Raw genomic sequence first — 16,042 nt, forward strand, 5'->3', positions numbered from 1 at the left:
AACCACAGCCTGAAAAACATCGACCCAGGTGATCACCAAGGTCTTTTTCTATCTCTAAATTCCATCATAACCAACAACTGGAAAAGCAAACTGGCATGCAATCAAATTGTGGTAATCTGACCAAGCAGAAAGCAACAATTAAGAATAAAGGGCTAAATATGTGCAAGGTGTATGGAAGGCAATGGACAAAATAAAATGGGAACCTTGGATGGCATACTTAAGTCACGTTGTCTACAAACAATCTGTTAAACAAAAATACAAACCCATTGAGTTCAATGGGTTATCGTGTTATACAGGCCACATAATGCTTGAGTGGCAAGTGGTCCTAAGAGCTCTGGTCACTTTTGGAGGGTGCCCTCATCCCACATCCGTCATCACCTGGATCAGTTCCCTCATCTCTAAGCCCTGCTGAAGCCGCTCCAAGCCACAAGGTCTTCATAAAATTCTCATAAAAACGTTTTTTAAAGAGCACCACGCTTCCAAACAGCTTTCAAATTATCATTAGACACAGAAACTTCCAAAAGCCTGAAGCCCCTCCATTCTGACCACAGTCCTCTAGGCTCCCCGCCTCCTGCTGCAGCACCCTCGCCCCCCAGCTCTCAGTGGCTGTCCAAATCCTCATCAAATGTTATCTGATGCAATCTTATGGTATTCTCTTTCCTTAAGGATATTTTTATGTTGAGCTGGGAAACCAAAAAGCTTGTAAGATTGAAAAAGGATGAACTTCTAAATGTAAAATTTTAGGCACAAGGGAATGAGGAGACATGTTTAGGGAAATCCGAAATCCTTTCTGTACTCCTTCGAAACACACCTACTAGGGAACTAGCTCTTTACCTTCTCGACTTGACAGTGAGCCAGCCTGGCTACAGATACATCAACCCACGGGCAGCTGGCATCCTTAATAATGAACAACTTCCTTCTGTTCTGTCAAGAGCAGAGACAAAGACGTGATTCAGGGGCACTCAATTTGAATTATTGTCTTTGTTTAAACCTTCCCACTCAGATGGAGCTGTCAGCTGCCGCAGTCAGTCCAGGGAAGGATGAATGCCCTCAGGAGCGAAGCTGCTCAAGTGCCCAGGCAGCCAGCACATGGGGCTCTATCTCCACTGCCAGACCAGCCCTGTGGCCCTGAGATCTGACCAGAGGCGATGCCCAGGGCTCAGCACCTAGAGGAAGGCAACGGACTTCCTGTGATAAAGGCCCGCGATAAAGTTCTGGAACAGGACTTCCAAACTGCAGGCCCTGCAGGCTCATTTGTGGGTCATGGAAGTAAGTTAGCGGGTCATAAGCACCACTTTTTTAAAAACTTTTGATTGGAGGAGAATTGCTGTACAATATTGTGTTGGTTTCTGCCATATATCAACATGAATCAGTCAGAGGTATACATATGTCCCCTCCCTCTTGAACCTCCCTCCCAAGCCCCACTCCACGCCACCCCACTAGGTTGTCACAGAGCACGGGGTTGAGCTCCCTGTGTTATACAGCAAACTCCCACTGGCGATCTGTTATACACACGGTAATATATATGTTTCCAGGCTATGCTCTCCATCCGTCCCACCCTGTCCTTCCCACGCTGCGTCCACAAATCTGTTCTCTATGTCTGCATCTCCATTGGGGATCTGGAAATAGGTTCATCAGCACCATCATAAACACCATTTTAAAGAATAAAACAGAACTAGAAATATCAGAGTGTGGTGCATGTATTTTGGGAAACAACTGTTTCCTTGCATCTGTTTAAATGTGTATGGACACAGTAGGTCACTATGTAAAATGTATTTCTTCTCACAGGTCACAGTCAAAGAGTCTGAAAGCCACTATCTTTGCACAAAGGTAAATCAAGTGTTCTATTCAAAGAAATAATAAAAATATAACCCACATTTCTTTTGGGAATGCCAATAATTATCAAAAATACCTTGGACAGTGTCTGTAAACCAAGTCAACCTTTCTCAAGCATAGTTCTGGGGTCCTAAGATGTATTTTCAGAGATCTGGAATTCTTGATGAGAATTTTCACATTTTGTGCTCCTAATATAACTGTGCAGGACCCTGTGGGGTCTTCCCGGGACAGAGCCCTCCCCCATATCCTCTGCTATAGCTCCTCTCTGAAGTGCCTAGGTAATGGTATCTGATGCACACGCTTCCCAAGTTGTTTTACAGATGCTAAAACCCCCACCAAATGGAAGAAATTAACTACCTGATGATTATGAGACCCCAGACCCATGGGAGCCTAAGGATAACGTTAACCACCCAGCCACCCCAACGTCAATCAGTCAGAGAACTGTGCACGAATGGGCCACGTGCCCTGAGATCCCCTCGTCCCTCACCTGGGTTTTAAAATTGCTTTGCTGAAACTCTTCGGGGAGCTCAGGGTATTTTGAGCACAAGGCCTTTCCACCCTCACACACACCCAGTTCTCTTGCTTGGCCCTGCAATAAATCTTGCTCTGCTCCAAACTCCATTTCAGTTTGTCTGATCTCACTGTGCATCAGGCACACAAACTTGCATTTGGTAACATTAATGAGATTCTAAACTGAATATATTCAGAATCAATCAAACATCTTCCTCATAATTGTGTTGGGTCATATGGTTTAAACGTTCATGTTTGCATTCGTGTTCATCTAATGCAGGTGGCTGGACTGCTGAGAACACAAAAGCAGGCTTCATCCAGCAATGATACATGCAAAGGCCAGGCCAGGTCATGCTGGGCTGTGGAGTCACAACCACCTGACCCAGACGAGGGGTGGGAGAACTGAGTTATCATGGAGCAGCTGGTAAAGACAGGCCTGCTGAACAAGGAACCCGGGCCACAGCTCACACTTCCACGTCCGGGAGCAAACACTAGCAAACACTATGGATCCCATCTCTGTGTACACCAACTCACAACAGTTTTGTCATGGTAAATGTAAAAGTAAATGCAATAACCTGAGTGATTTTCACATTAACACAGAACAAAGGGACCAATCTAATGTTTCACAAGTCATATGGCTAATTTCATGTACATTTCCTATCATGTTGCTGAAGGTTATTTTTTTTTCTTCCGGTATGTCTAGAAGTTAAATTTGGCTGGAGGGGAAGACAGCTTGAGGTCTACACTTACGCATTTCATATTACTTTTTCCTACACATAAACAATTCTTGATCAATGGAGAAGTCAGAGCACAGGAAATACCAAATGGAGGTGAACTGCCTTGTTTTTTATTTGACTGTGGCATGCTTTATGGAAGTCATTTTGTGGCTAATTCATTTCCTTAATTATACTCGCCCTAGAGCAATATTATATGAGTTTATATTCCCCATTACTGGAGGGGGAAGGTCCCAGAACACACAGGATATTAAAAGGAAGCCAAGCTGAATGTTTTTTTTTTTTAATTTAGCTGAGAAAAGCTGGTAGGTGTGAATTCTGAGAAAGGAGGAAAATTCAGCAATACATATCCAAAGCCTCTAACTGTGGTTTGCTCTCTGACCCAGAAATCCCACTTTCAGAAACTGACCCCAAAGTAGTAACTCTAGAGGTCAGAAAGGATTCAATTGCAAGAATATGAGGCGAGGGGTCAGTAGAGATGGTTCCGTCATGGAATGCCGCTGACGCTGAGGAGGTGATGCTATATGGTAAGTGTTTCCTTTATGCAAGGCTCTATTTAAGCACTCAACATCTATCTCCTCATTTAATTCTCAAAGCAGACCAGTCGAGCAGGTATGATTGTTCTCCCCATTTTACAGAAGACTAGGGGGAGACACCCAGAAGTTAAATAACTTGCCCAGCTGATAAGAGGCAAGGTTGAGGTATGCACCCAGAGTCTGACTCTAGGGTCTCTGCCCTGTCCTCTCAATGGATCACTAGAAGTCATGTAAAATGATGTAACATAACTGTGATAGAAGCATAGAAATATCTCATTTTCATGAGATAGTGTGGCATGAACAAAGAAAGTTACAAAATATCACATACTGTAAACCTAACTTTGTAAAATGTAAAGACAAACAGGATATATATCAAAGTTAACTCCTGGTGTTTTTATATACTTGAATTTTAAGTTTTTTAACAACACGTCACTTAAAAAACATGCTCCAGGTAATCTTACAAGTTAGTTAGTAAGATGGCATATATATACAACATCACAGCCAACTTCTGGTGAGGATTAGTCACTCACCCTTCTATTGCTTTCTACACAAAGATAAGCCTGAGAGCTTTCTTATGGGACTTTGATTTAATAGCACTTGACTGTCAAATAAAAATTTAATCACACTAAACTGTCTAAGAATTCATACTCCCTAGGAATCTTTACTCCAGCCCAAATCCTGTCCTGCATCATCAGGGCCTCCAGCCTGGCCTGTGACAACAGGCGGGTGGACCTGTGGGCGGCACCTGTCCCCACAATAACCCTCTTCCCAACAGAGGGGATAGTGCCCAGAAGCAGGGCAGTGGGCTGAAACAGCTGCCTGGGCCCTGGAGGCCAGACCTGTGGCCACAATGAACAGTCTTCTTCCCTTCGAGGACAGGAGGGTATGAAAGACAATCCAAAGCCAACCACAACACCCAGGCCAGACCTGCATTTGAACAGTCTCAGTAGAGCTTAGAGCAGGGAACTCCCCAGCAACGAAGCTCTGAATCCGAGCTGCCACGGCTTGAGCATCCTGATCCAGCATGACTGGATCTGTCCTCACTCCCAACAATACAGCATTTGACACCAAATGTGAGATACAGGGGCTTCCCTGGTGGCTCAGCGGTAAAGAATCCGCCTGCAGTACAGGAGACATGGGAGACACAGGTTCAATCCCTGGATTGGGAAGATCCCTTGGTGAAGGGAATGGCAACCCATTCCAGTATTCTTGCCTGGAGAATATCACGGACAGAGGAGCCTGGAGAGCTACAGTCCATGGGGTTGCAAAGAGTCGGACACAACTGAAGTGACTTAGCATGCACGTACACACACGTGGGATACAGATGCTAAGTGTAATAACAGGGCATCATTCTAGACACTTTCAATGCTCTGCCTGTGAACTTGAGAGAAACAGAGCTAAAAGAACCTCAGAGACGATCATTGGGTTCAGTGTCCATCCGCATGGGCGCCACTGGCATCTGGAGTGGACCAATTCTTCCCTGAACCCGGTGGCATTTCAGGATTTTAGTGAAGAAGGAATTCATAGGGCCTGGACTCCATCTTAGGCCTGTTCATGCTGATCATGCTCGGCCACCTTTCCAATGGACTCTGAACTCTGTGTTTAGTGCCTATGAAAATAACAACAGAAGGATAAGACCCCCTCCAGACAGGGGAACTTGAAGATCCTATCTAGGTTACTCATCGCCTAAGAGAAAACATACACTAATCACCCCTTCCTCCAGACAGGCCATATATTTTTCTGTATCCATCAGAGTATAACCTCAGATTTATTGATTATTGGCTAATTGTTTGACTGTTTGAGCACATGAGCACATAGCACATGAATGATGGGGTTATTGGGATTGTATTTTCCTTGGTTTATGTAAGTCTCAAGGAATTTGGAGTGGTGGGTTCAGACACATACACAGAGGGTATAACAGATTTTCACAAATGCTGGTCGGGGTCCTTGGCTAAGAGGAGACTCTGCCTTGGGCCTGCTGCTGTAATAAACTGCACTCCACTATCTGCCACTATTGTCCTTCTTAGTGAGTTTGTTTCATGTAACGCGTGGCTATAACATTAGTATCCGGGGTCCTCAACCATTAGTGCCTCGACACTTATTCCTTGGAAGAAAACTTATGACCAACCTAGATAGCATATTCAAAAACAGAGACATTACTTTGCCGACTAAGGTCTGTCTAGCCAAGGCTATGGTTTTTCCAGTGGTCATATATGGATGTGAGAGTTGGACTGTGAAGAAGGCTGAGCGCCGAAGAATTGATGCTTTTGAATTGTGGTGTTGGAGAAGACTCTTGAGAGTCCCTTGGACTGCAAGGAGATCAGCCCTGGGTGTTCTTTGGAGGGAATGATGCTAAAGCTGAAACTCCAGTACCTTGGCCACCTCATGCAAAGAGTTGACTCATTGGAAAAGACTCTGATGCTGGGAGGGATTGGGGGCAGGAGAAGGGGATGACAGAGGATGAGATGGCTGGATGGCATCACCGACTCTATGGACGTGAGTTTGAGTGAACTTTGGGAGTTGGTGATGGACAGGGAGGCCTGGCGTGCTGCGATTCATGGGGTCACAAAGAGTCAGACACGGCTGAGCGACTGAACTGAACTGAACTGACACTGCGACAATTTGAAATGTTCCCCCTCAACATTCCCGAGGGCCCCTGTAAGGACATTGCCAACCCTGGTCCAGAACCACTGACCTGGCCCACCACTGAGGCAGGGAAGTCAGTCATTTCCCATGCCACCTAAGTAGCTAGATGTCTCATAACAGTTTTGCGTTCTTTCCATTGTACCTAATTCTGCTCCTTAGAGCATGAGATCCTTCAAAATTAAGAACAAACTTCATACTTCACTGATAGGATTTATGGCTTCTGGATCTAAGCCTGACTGCCTGAGCTATTTTTTCAGTCATGTTATGGGTATTCTGGTATGGGAGCATAATTCTATCATCATAATTACTCTAATAGGACCACAAAGTGTCTGAACTAACAACCAATATTCAAGGCTATGGGAGGCACTGTACGCAGAACTCACACTGCCAAGAATATCTGTACCAGAGGAAAAGAGAGAGGTCTGGAAACATTTGCATTTTGTTAACAAAATGTTTTTCTTAAAGTACCATCTCTTCAATCTGTCAGGGAACTGAGTCCTACATGGGATAGCTTTTACCAAATAATACCTTTTAGTTGGAGATTTTTTTTTTTTTTTTGGCCACAGGGCATTCAGGGTCTTAGTTCCCTGACGAAGGACGGATGGAATCCATGCTCCCAGCAGTGGAAGCCGAGTCCTAACCAAGGCATCTCTAGGGAATTTCCCTGAGATTTTTTTTTTTTTTTAAATCAAGATACTCTAACTCAAACTAGTACTCATTCTGAATGTGACATCTCAACTTATATTTTAAATAATTTTTGCTAGTTCTTAGATGACTTCTAACAAAATCAGTCCAAAGCGTGACAATGTTAACTGAAAAAATGGACAACATAAGAGCTCTGAGTGCAGTTGTATCTGGGGACTTTCTGAGGATGATAGCCCGGGAGACAGTCTCTCAGGCGGCTCTGAGGAACTGCTCTGAAGAGGTGCAGGGGCGGGTCACAGTATGTGCGATGAGACAGAGGGGCACACAACCCAGCACACAGCTCTGTAGAAGGTTGCTATCACGTCACAAGCGGCAGATGTCTCCGTTAACAATTTTAGTGCTTTTCCAGGTATGAGAAGATGCAACAAGTTGGGTTCATAACATTTTCTCCTGAAAACATCTAACTATATGAAGTCCTATGCTGCTAGCTTTTCCCAGAGCACAAAGTGCCTCACTCCTGATCTCTGTCCTGAACTCCTTTCAGGGGGTGTTAAAGGTCAGCGCCTGTTGTGGCTGATGACTTAATCCCCATAGAGCTAGCTAGGTGTCAAGAGACACTCTTTAGTTGGCACATATAACTTTTATAATTCACATATTAAATTTAGGACACTATAGCTACACAAATTCTTCCTCTTTAGTTTTGGGGGGGGGAGCACAAATTTCAGCACCTCCATTCTTTAGTAGAGGTTATTCATAAATTTAGCGTATAACTTTTCCTTCACTTCTCTAACTTGTAAGGCACATGATGACATTCCTTATATGAGTCACACAATTTACCATTATTATAAGAACAAGAAGGAAGGATGAACTGGAAAGGACTTAGAGACAAGAGAAAGAAGAGGGCTGTGCCTGAGGGACTATAGAAACATGATGCCGAAAACAATGCTACAGAAATCTCAGGTAAAATTCAAAAAGTACTTTGAAACTAGCATCTACCATCAAATTTTGTATATGCACATGCATGTGGGCAAATATGATTTTTTTTTTCCTTAAACCAAATCCAATTAATGATCACTTAGTAGTAGTCTTTTTCATTTCAGAAAACTTCATTGAGCCTCTGTTAACCGACATCCAAAGAAACCACTCCCACTGCATGTACCTGGGGAAATTTCTAGTCCACAGTCTCCGTCCCACACAGAAGTTTTACAGCAGAGCTGACTTGGGACTTACCTCTTCAGCCAGGATGCCGGGTCCCTCACAGGGCACAGCCTGCAGCCATCCAGGGCTGGGCTTTGTGTGGTTGGAAGGAAGGCGCGAGGGTCTGGAAGAATCTGCCTCGGGCCCCACTGACTATTTACATGTCAATAGTCAAACGAAAGCTCCCCTGACCCGGCCCCTCGGCACTCAGGCCCTGGGTTTGGTCCTTATCACTCTCCACGGAGCCTGGAAGCCGCTGGCTGCCAGCAGGCATCTGGCAAACTCGTCATGAAGGATTTTTCACCCTCTTCAGAGTCCTGAGCCTAGGTAAATACATCACAGGCTTTTCAAATTATCCACGGACACCACACTGGGAGAGATGAATGCTTTAGATAAGACCGACAGAATCAGAATTCCAAAAGAAGTCTGTCTGGCTTGGAAAAAAAAGAAAAAAATGAGCTGAAAGGAAAAAAAAAGTTCAGAGAAATAGAGGTTTCCATCTTTCACTCAGACTCAAAAAGCAACTGCTCTGGAGTTTTAGTTTACTTGTAAGTCAGTATGAGACAATGGAGTGATATGTAGAAACAAGAAACTGAACGAACTTTAACAGTGTTAGGATTTGTTATAAAAGCACAGCCCTAAGGACGAGGAGGGGGGTGGGGAAGACTAGCAGGTCCACGTAGTATTTGACAGAGGAGAGTGGGTAACCAGAAGGGCAGAAATCCTAGGAATCCTGTCCTGCGAGGAAGAAGTGATTTAGACAGGGTGGGGGCAGGGAATGGCCATCGCAGGGCGGGAAGGACACACAGAGTAGATTTATTCTGGGGCCTCCAGCCAGCAGACAAAGGGTTGATGGCTGGACGGAGCTAGCATCTGCATATGCTGAGGAGAGCTGTTTAACAGTGAAAAACACTGCCTCTGCCCCGCCACCCCGACCCCACCAAGAGTCAGACCCAAGGCTGCTGTCCTGCAAGACCCCTAGACCAACCCCATCCCCCCTCTCCCCAAGAGAAGTGATGGCAGAAACTCCTTCCAAGCCAGCTGCCTTCAGGGACTTCCTTACTTAGCCTCTGATGTGAGAAGATCACCCTGACTACCTATGGGTTCTCAGGATCTTTCAAGCTGGAAACAGGATGACTATGAAAACAATATATATGGATTTAAAAAGTGGCATAATCTGTGTAATGTACCAAGACTGATTTATCCTGAGACGAATCCACTCTTGTGATGCTCAAAAACAGTCCAAGCCTTAGTCATTTCTGAAATTACAAAAGTGCAGATCCATGACCCATTTATTATGGTCTGAAAATGGCAAGGTTGGCTTCCTGGATCCATTCCCTTACCTTCCTTCTCCTTCTTCCCATTTCTCAAAAAGTTGCTGATATAATCTGGGTCACTTACAGCACTTACATTTACAAAGTGTTTTACGGTCAGTTGCATCTTATGAATATTTCATAGGGCAGGATCTCTCTGCTAATTTAGGACTGAGAAGTAAGGAAAGGAGGGAGTTCCAGGGAACACCTTCAGAAAGTGTCCGCAGGGACTGAGGGGACCTTCTTAAAGGGGACTGTTTCCCCCTTAAAAATCTCCTCCCCAGGAAAGCTTCTCTCTCCATCTACATTGGGAAAGAATCAAGAGAACTGCTTTGACCCACACTGCCGCTAGCACTGTTCTGGGTACCAAGCTGATTCAGAAGAGACTTCAAGCCTCCTCATACAGTAGACACCTAACCACCACCACAACCATCGGGCTTCCCAGGTGACACAGTGGTAAAGAATATACCTGCCAATGTAGGAGACGGAAGAGATGTGGGCTGGATCCCTGGAGAGGGAAGAACCCCTGGAGTAGGAAATGGCAACCCGCTCCAGTGCTGTTGCCTAGAAAATTCCGTGGACAGAGGAGCGTGGTGGGCTACAGTCCGTGGGCTCACCAAGAGTCAGACACGGCTGAGCAAGCACACACCACCACCACCACCACCAATACACTGGCCCATCACCTAAGAACATTATTATAAAACAGCTCTCAACATTCTCCCTTTTCTAAAGTCAGCAGAGAAAATGCACAAGGTATGTATGGATAAAATTTTGGTAATTACTGACAAATTACCCCCCAAATAGATTTACTCTTCCTCCCCTGTCCTACAGGTGTGCCATTTTCCTACCTGACCACCAACATGGACATGATCAGTCTGTATTTTTATGTTTTGCTTTGTTATTGAGAACAGGATGGGAGCAATCTTGTTTTGTTCACTCTATTTCATTTATTGTTACTGAGGTTAAGCATCATTATATTTTTTAAATGCTAGGAAAAAAATTTGGAGAAACATCCTAAATTGCAGACCATGGTTGTTTCTCTTCATGGAATAGGAATATAAGAGATTTATACTTTCCACATACGTGCTTCTGTAGGGTTTAAACTATGCATGACTTTGTTGGTTGTTTTTTTTTTTCCCTGACTTTAAGAGTAAAGTTTTTTAAGTAACTAGTGGGACGTTTTTTTAAATTATATCAATGATTGTGTGTTATGTGTTAGTCACTCCGTCGTGCCCAACTCTTTGCGACCCCATGGACTGCAATCCACCAGGTTCCTCTGTCCATGAGATTTTCCAGGCAAGGATACTGGAGTGGGTTGCCATTGCCTTCTCCAGGGGATCTTCCCAACCCAGGGATCGAACTCGGGTCTCCTGCACTGCAGGCAAATTCTTTACTGACTGAGCTACAATTATTCAGGGCAACCTTTGGGGCAGAGAACACAAAACTAATTAAGGTGAGTCCTTGCTCCTTGATATTCACTATCTAGTTGAGTGAATAAAATATACTCACACTCACTTTTTTTTAAAGAGCAAATTTTATCTTCAATGCTGTCTTTAAAAAAAAAAAAAAAAACTTATTTATTTGGCTGCACCAGGTTTTAGTTGTGTGTGGCATTCAAACTCTTAGTTGGGGCATGCGGAATCTAGTTCCCTGACCAGGGACTGAACCTGGGCCGCTTGCATTGGAAGCAGGGAGTCTTAGCCACTGGACCACCAAGGAGGTCTCTCACCTCACTTTTAAAATGAGGAAACAATACAAAGCTTGCTAGCAAACTCTTCTCTCACTGAGAACCCCATCACTCCTACATGGTTCCTTCATGCCCACATAGGTCTAGCATGTCACCATGATTGTGAGGTTTTTGTTTACTCTACCGCAGTAGATACTCTGCCAACATATAGGGTCTAAGAGAATGCAGAGGACAAGAGTCTTTTTGAAAAAAGCTGGGAATAGAACAGAAATAGCCCACTTGGAAGGCTGATCTTTTGGGACAGTTAGATTTCAGATGAGCACTGACCTAAGAGAGTATAAGCAGAGGCCAATACACACATCTGCTGGTGAGAAACCAGCACAGAAATTGTGTGGGCAGGTTTGTGATGGTGCAATGCCCTTTAAGCAGGTTTTTCTCAGGGGGAGGAAAGAATCTAAGGAGGAGGGGGTCTTCCATCCCAAATAACACAAATCTCACTTTGCTTCCTAGGAAAGGTTCAGTCTTCAAAAGAGGGAAGTACTGAATTGTTTTAACACACTCTGGCCTATACAGTCCATGGAATTCTCCAGGCCAGAATGCTGGAGCAGGTAGCCTTTCCCTTCTCCAGGGGATCTTCCCAACCCAGGGATCGAACTCAGGTCTCCGCATTGCAGGCAGATTCTTTACCAACTGAACGATGAGGGAAGCCCCCAAAGGGTATAAAAGATTATAATAAATTTAAATGGATATGTTCATAGATTTTTACTTGATTACTAATGGGAATGTAAATCAGCATTTCTGAAAAATAATTTTACTTTTTTGATACTGTAATTCTACTTTTAGGATTCTATCACTAAGGAAATACTTCTAATTGTGGGGAAAACTTTCTGCAAAAAGATGTTCCTGACAGCATTATTTATAATAGCAAAACTGGAAACAGCATCAGGGAGAGTCTTATCCAATAAAATAGGATGATTCAATAAACATGGAAACTTCCACTTACTAGAATATTATACTGCCCTAAAAATGATGTTTCAAGTTTCACATTGGGATTTTTGCAATTCAGTAATGCATTGCTATGAATCTATCCTAAAGAAATCAGAAAAACACAGGAAAGTAAAAACACCCTAATGTTCAACAATAGAAACATTAAGTGAGCTCCCAGTGGTTCTTCCAAACTCAGCTCAAGTGGTACTTCTCCTGAGAAATCTGCCCTCACCCCTGGGCCAGCTCTGGGCTCCCATGATGCCCTGAGCACTGCCCACCACAGCATGACCCCAGGGTTCAATTCCTCTGTGCCAGTCTAAGCACCTCAAAGTCAGGGAACTTGACTTTGTTGGTTTAGTACTCCCAACCCAGCACAGTAAATCAGCATCCAAACGTCTATATTATGTAAGATTATATAGGTAATCAGCTCATTTGCCTTTGAGAGATGCCATAACCAAATACCACAAACCTGGTGACTTAAACAACAGTCACAATTTATTGTCTCCCGATTCTGGAGGTCACAAGTCTGAAATAAAAGTGTCAGCAGAGTTGATGCCTTTTGAGAGCTATGAGGGAAGGATCCACTCGAGGTCTCTCTTCTTGACCTGTGGATGGATAGCATCTCCATCTCGGTCTGTCTCCAAATTTCCTCTTTTCATAATGATACCAGTCGTGCTGGACTAGGGCCCACACCAATGACTTCCTCAAGAGACCTTATCTACAAATAAAGTGACAACCTGAGATAAAGGGAGTTAGGACTTTCACAGTGCATTTTAGGGGGACACAATTCAACCCATAACAATCAGCAAATGTGTAGATTTATGAGAGTTCACAACAATTTTAAAATGCCTGTTTTATAATGTTTAATTTAAAAAGGGGTATATTCATGTATACAGTAAGAGTTCTTAACTTGGGTTTTATTTTAGAGTCCATGATCATCCCCAAATTAACCACTAATGGTAGAAGATCTCAAATTTTCTTTAAAGAAATAAAATGTGAAGGTAATAAAACAAAATATTAATGGTATATGCCTCAGGGTGATATTATGGATTCCTGGAATTATTTCTCAATTTTCTGTAGTAGTTTCAAATTACTATTATAGTCAGAGGGAAAAAAAAAAAAAGCACCTTCCACTTTTTTTAAAACAGAAAAATGGTCTTTTTAAAGGTTTAAGGACTTCTCTGGCAGTCCAGTGGTTAAGAATCTGCGCTTCCACTGCAGGGGGCATGGGGTGGATCCCTGGTCAGGGAACTAAGATTCCAAATGCTACATGGTACAGCCAAAAAACCCTGAGTTTAGGAATATGTAAAAATGAATATGTTTTATACAAATAGTATATTCTCAAACTGCAAAATAAAATAAATATTAGGGAAGAAAAAATATATAATGCTCACAGAGTTCATTAACAGAAGTTATAGAAAGAGTTTTGGGTATTTCTTCCTAATTTTTGTGTGTTTTCCAAATTTTTAAATAATGAATTATATTACTCTCATAATCAGAAGAACCCAAAACATCTTAATTAAGAATATGCAGTGTAAGTTGTATATTAAACATTCAATAATAAGAGCTGAATTAGCACATTATGGTACAATGACAAAATTTAGCTTTTAAATGACCATTATGAACATACAGAAACAGGAAACAGCTTATGAGACAGTTCTGTGAAAAAAAAAAATTGTAACAGTAAATTATACAAATTATAACCAGTAAAATACATCCATATGCCAACAGTAATTTGCAAAAATGAGTATCTATTGAAAGTAGGATTATGTGTTATTTTTAAAGATTCGATATAGTTATATATTTTCATTTTAAAGTATTTATGAAAATGTATTCTAAGTATTCTTAGAAAATGTTCTTTTCTAAGAATATCTGTAAATCTTTTTACACTGTCTGAAATAGCTTCCAGCCATTCCAAGAATCAACTTCTTAACTAGAAGATGACTGGTAAAACTTCAGTCTTGTCTGGCTCCCAAAAAACAACCCACAGTATTTGTTACAACTCAGTGGTTGGTTTCACCTTCACTTGTTGGAGGACGTGCACATGGATACACCCTTTCTAAAGGACAATTTGGCAGTACTTGTTAAACCTATTAACATTTCACTCCCTTTGTGCATTTCCACACATCTGAGAAACACAATTCTACATACATACAAAGTAAAGGGTAACACGAATGAACAACTGGTCTACCTAGGGTGGCCCTTTCTCACAGGGGGCTCTAGGAAGTACAGTTTCAGTCAGAAAGCAGTTGAGAGACTTACAATAACTACTAAATGGAAAGCTCATGCAGCTTTGATTCACTGCCTGGTTTACTATTTCCTTTGATGTCTTTATTTCTGGCAACCAACCAGAAACAAGGGTGTTGATTCAACTCTACATGTTCCAATCATATGCATGCCAGTACAGATGCTAAGATACAGATTTAGTTGAAATATGCACAATTTAGATTGTTTTCTTCTTAGCTCCCAGCTTCACAAAAAGGATTTAAAGTACAGCAACTCTTATTTGAAAACAGTCATAGAATGGGAGCCATATATGCTCTCACTTTTTATTTTTGCTTAAACAGGAAATGTCCAGATCTTAGGTTTGGGCTCCTAGGGTTTGTCTCCTAAATAAGTGTGTTTCCATCCATCTGTTCATATTTACATAATGAGTCTTGAGATTGTTGCCTTCTGACAATTTATAAGTAAGACAAATTTCTCATTTCACATTGACTCCCTCAGTGGCAGGGAGTACAAATATTTTTATCAGATCAAGAAATATTTGATCTGATATTTGTACAAATATTCTGATCAGATCAAGAATGTAGGTTAAATTATATCTCCTCAGTGTAGGCTATAAAGGAGGCAGAGTAAAAAAGTACAAATAATTTCAAGCCAAAGTGAAATTAATGAATTAGGCTTGTTTCTAGACTATATTCAATTAACAATGTAGTGGGCAATTTTCAGATTAAAAAAGAAAAAATTTTACAAGTTATTGATACTTATAGTTTGTCAATGAAAGCATCTTTATGAACACTGATCATATCTATTTGTGCACCGATGCACATTCTGAACATTTTTTTCTCGACCTCAAGCTAATGACAGCTTTAGAGGTGAGAAGCAAAAGATAAAAGGAAGCTGGGTGAGTTGTATAGTATTTCACGGGGGCCACCTGGGGAAGTCTGGCAGATAAGCATTACCTCCTGTATCCCTTTCATACACAGCATTACACGTTGTCAATTTTTTTGTTGGTTTTTTTTTTTTGCCGCACTGCTGTGACTTGTGCATCTTAGTTTCCCAACCAAGGATTGAACCTGGGTTCACAGCAGTGAAAGCCCAAGTCTTAATCACTGGACCTCCAGGGAATTCCCTATAAGATGTCAATTTTTAAGCCTCAAGTCCCACCATTAACTGGATTGACAGTTGCTTAGAAAACAAATTTTTTAAAAAACCATTCGCACTGGTAATATGAGATGTTACTTTACAAAATAATGTTACTTCTCTTAAAAGCAACACTATGTATCAGGGACACAGACATTCTCTGGTGAGACAATTAGGCAACCCTAGAAGGATAAGAATAAAGACAAGATTTTATAAAGAAAGAAAAACCAAGAAGTGACACCTTTGAAGAAAAACAAGTTTTAGTCAATTCTCTAGATCTACAGCAGTGATTACATAAAAACAAAAAACAAAGGCAAGGGAGCAAAAACTTACAGTGTGCCTGAATTCAAAACGTGAGATGCCTGATCAGGAATATAAAAATCGACAATGTCTGACTTAAAGAATCTCTATTAACCACAAAGGAAGTAGAAGCAAGGCATGATGATAGGCCAGTGACCACAGCGGCAGGTGAGAGGTCAGGAAGCAGGCAGTGGCCTCTCTTCCTCCGGGGCTTTTCCTGGCCAGGTGTGAGCCCGGGTACCTGGGAACCTGAATCCTCCTCACAGAGCCATTACACAGACATTACAA

The 16,042-nt window shown here is 42.2% G+C and overlaps 1 protein-coding gene across 3 annotated transcripts in view; it reads right to left on the reverse strand.

Annotated features, from left to right (window-relative positions):
* Positions 1 to 16,042, reverse strand: part of ANKRD6 (ankyrin repeat domain 6) — a 182,872-nt gene that overhangs the window by 124,333 nt on the left and 42,497 nt on the right. Inside the window, exon 1 of one of the 3 annotated variants that reach the window (XM_042253402.2) lies at positions 8,138 to 8,379. The exons of the other annotated variants lie outside the window; for them this stretch is intronic. The gene's annotated coding sequence lies outside the window, so the exon portion shown is untranslated. Of the gene's footprint in view, positions 1 to 8,137; positions 8,380 to 16,042 lie in introns of those variants that run through there. 3 annotated transcript variants of the gene reach the window in all.

The sequence above is a fragment of the Ovis aries genome, chromosome 8 (genome assembly GCF_016772045.2).
Source record: "Ovis aries strain OAR_USU_Benz2616 breed Rambouillet chromosome 8, ARS-UI_Ramb_v3.0, whole genome shotgun sequence".
Lineage (NCBI taxonomy): Eukaryota > Metazoa > Chordata > Mammalia > Artiodactyla > Bovidae > Ovis > Ovis aries.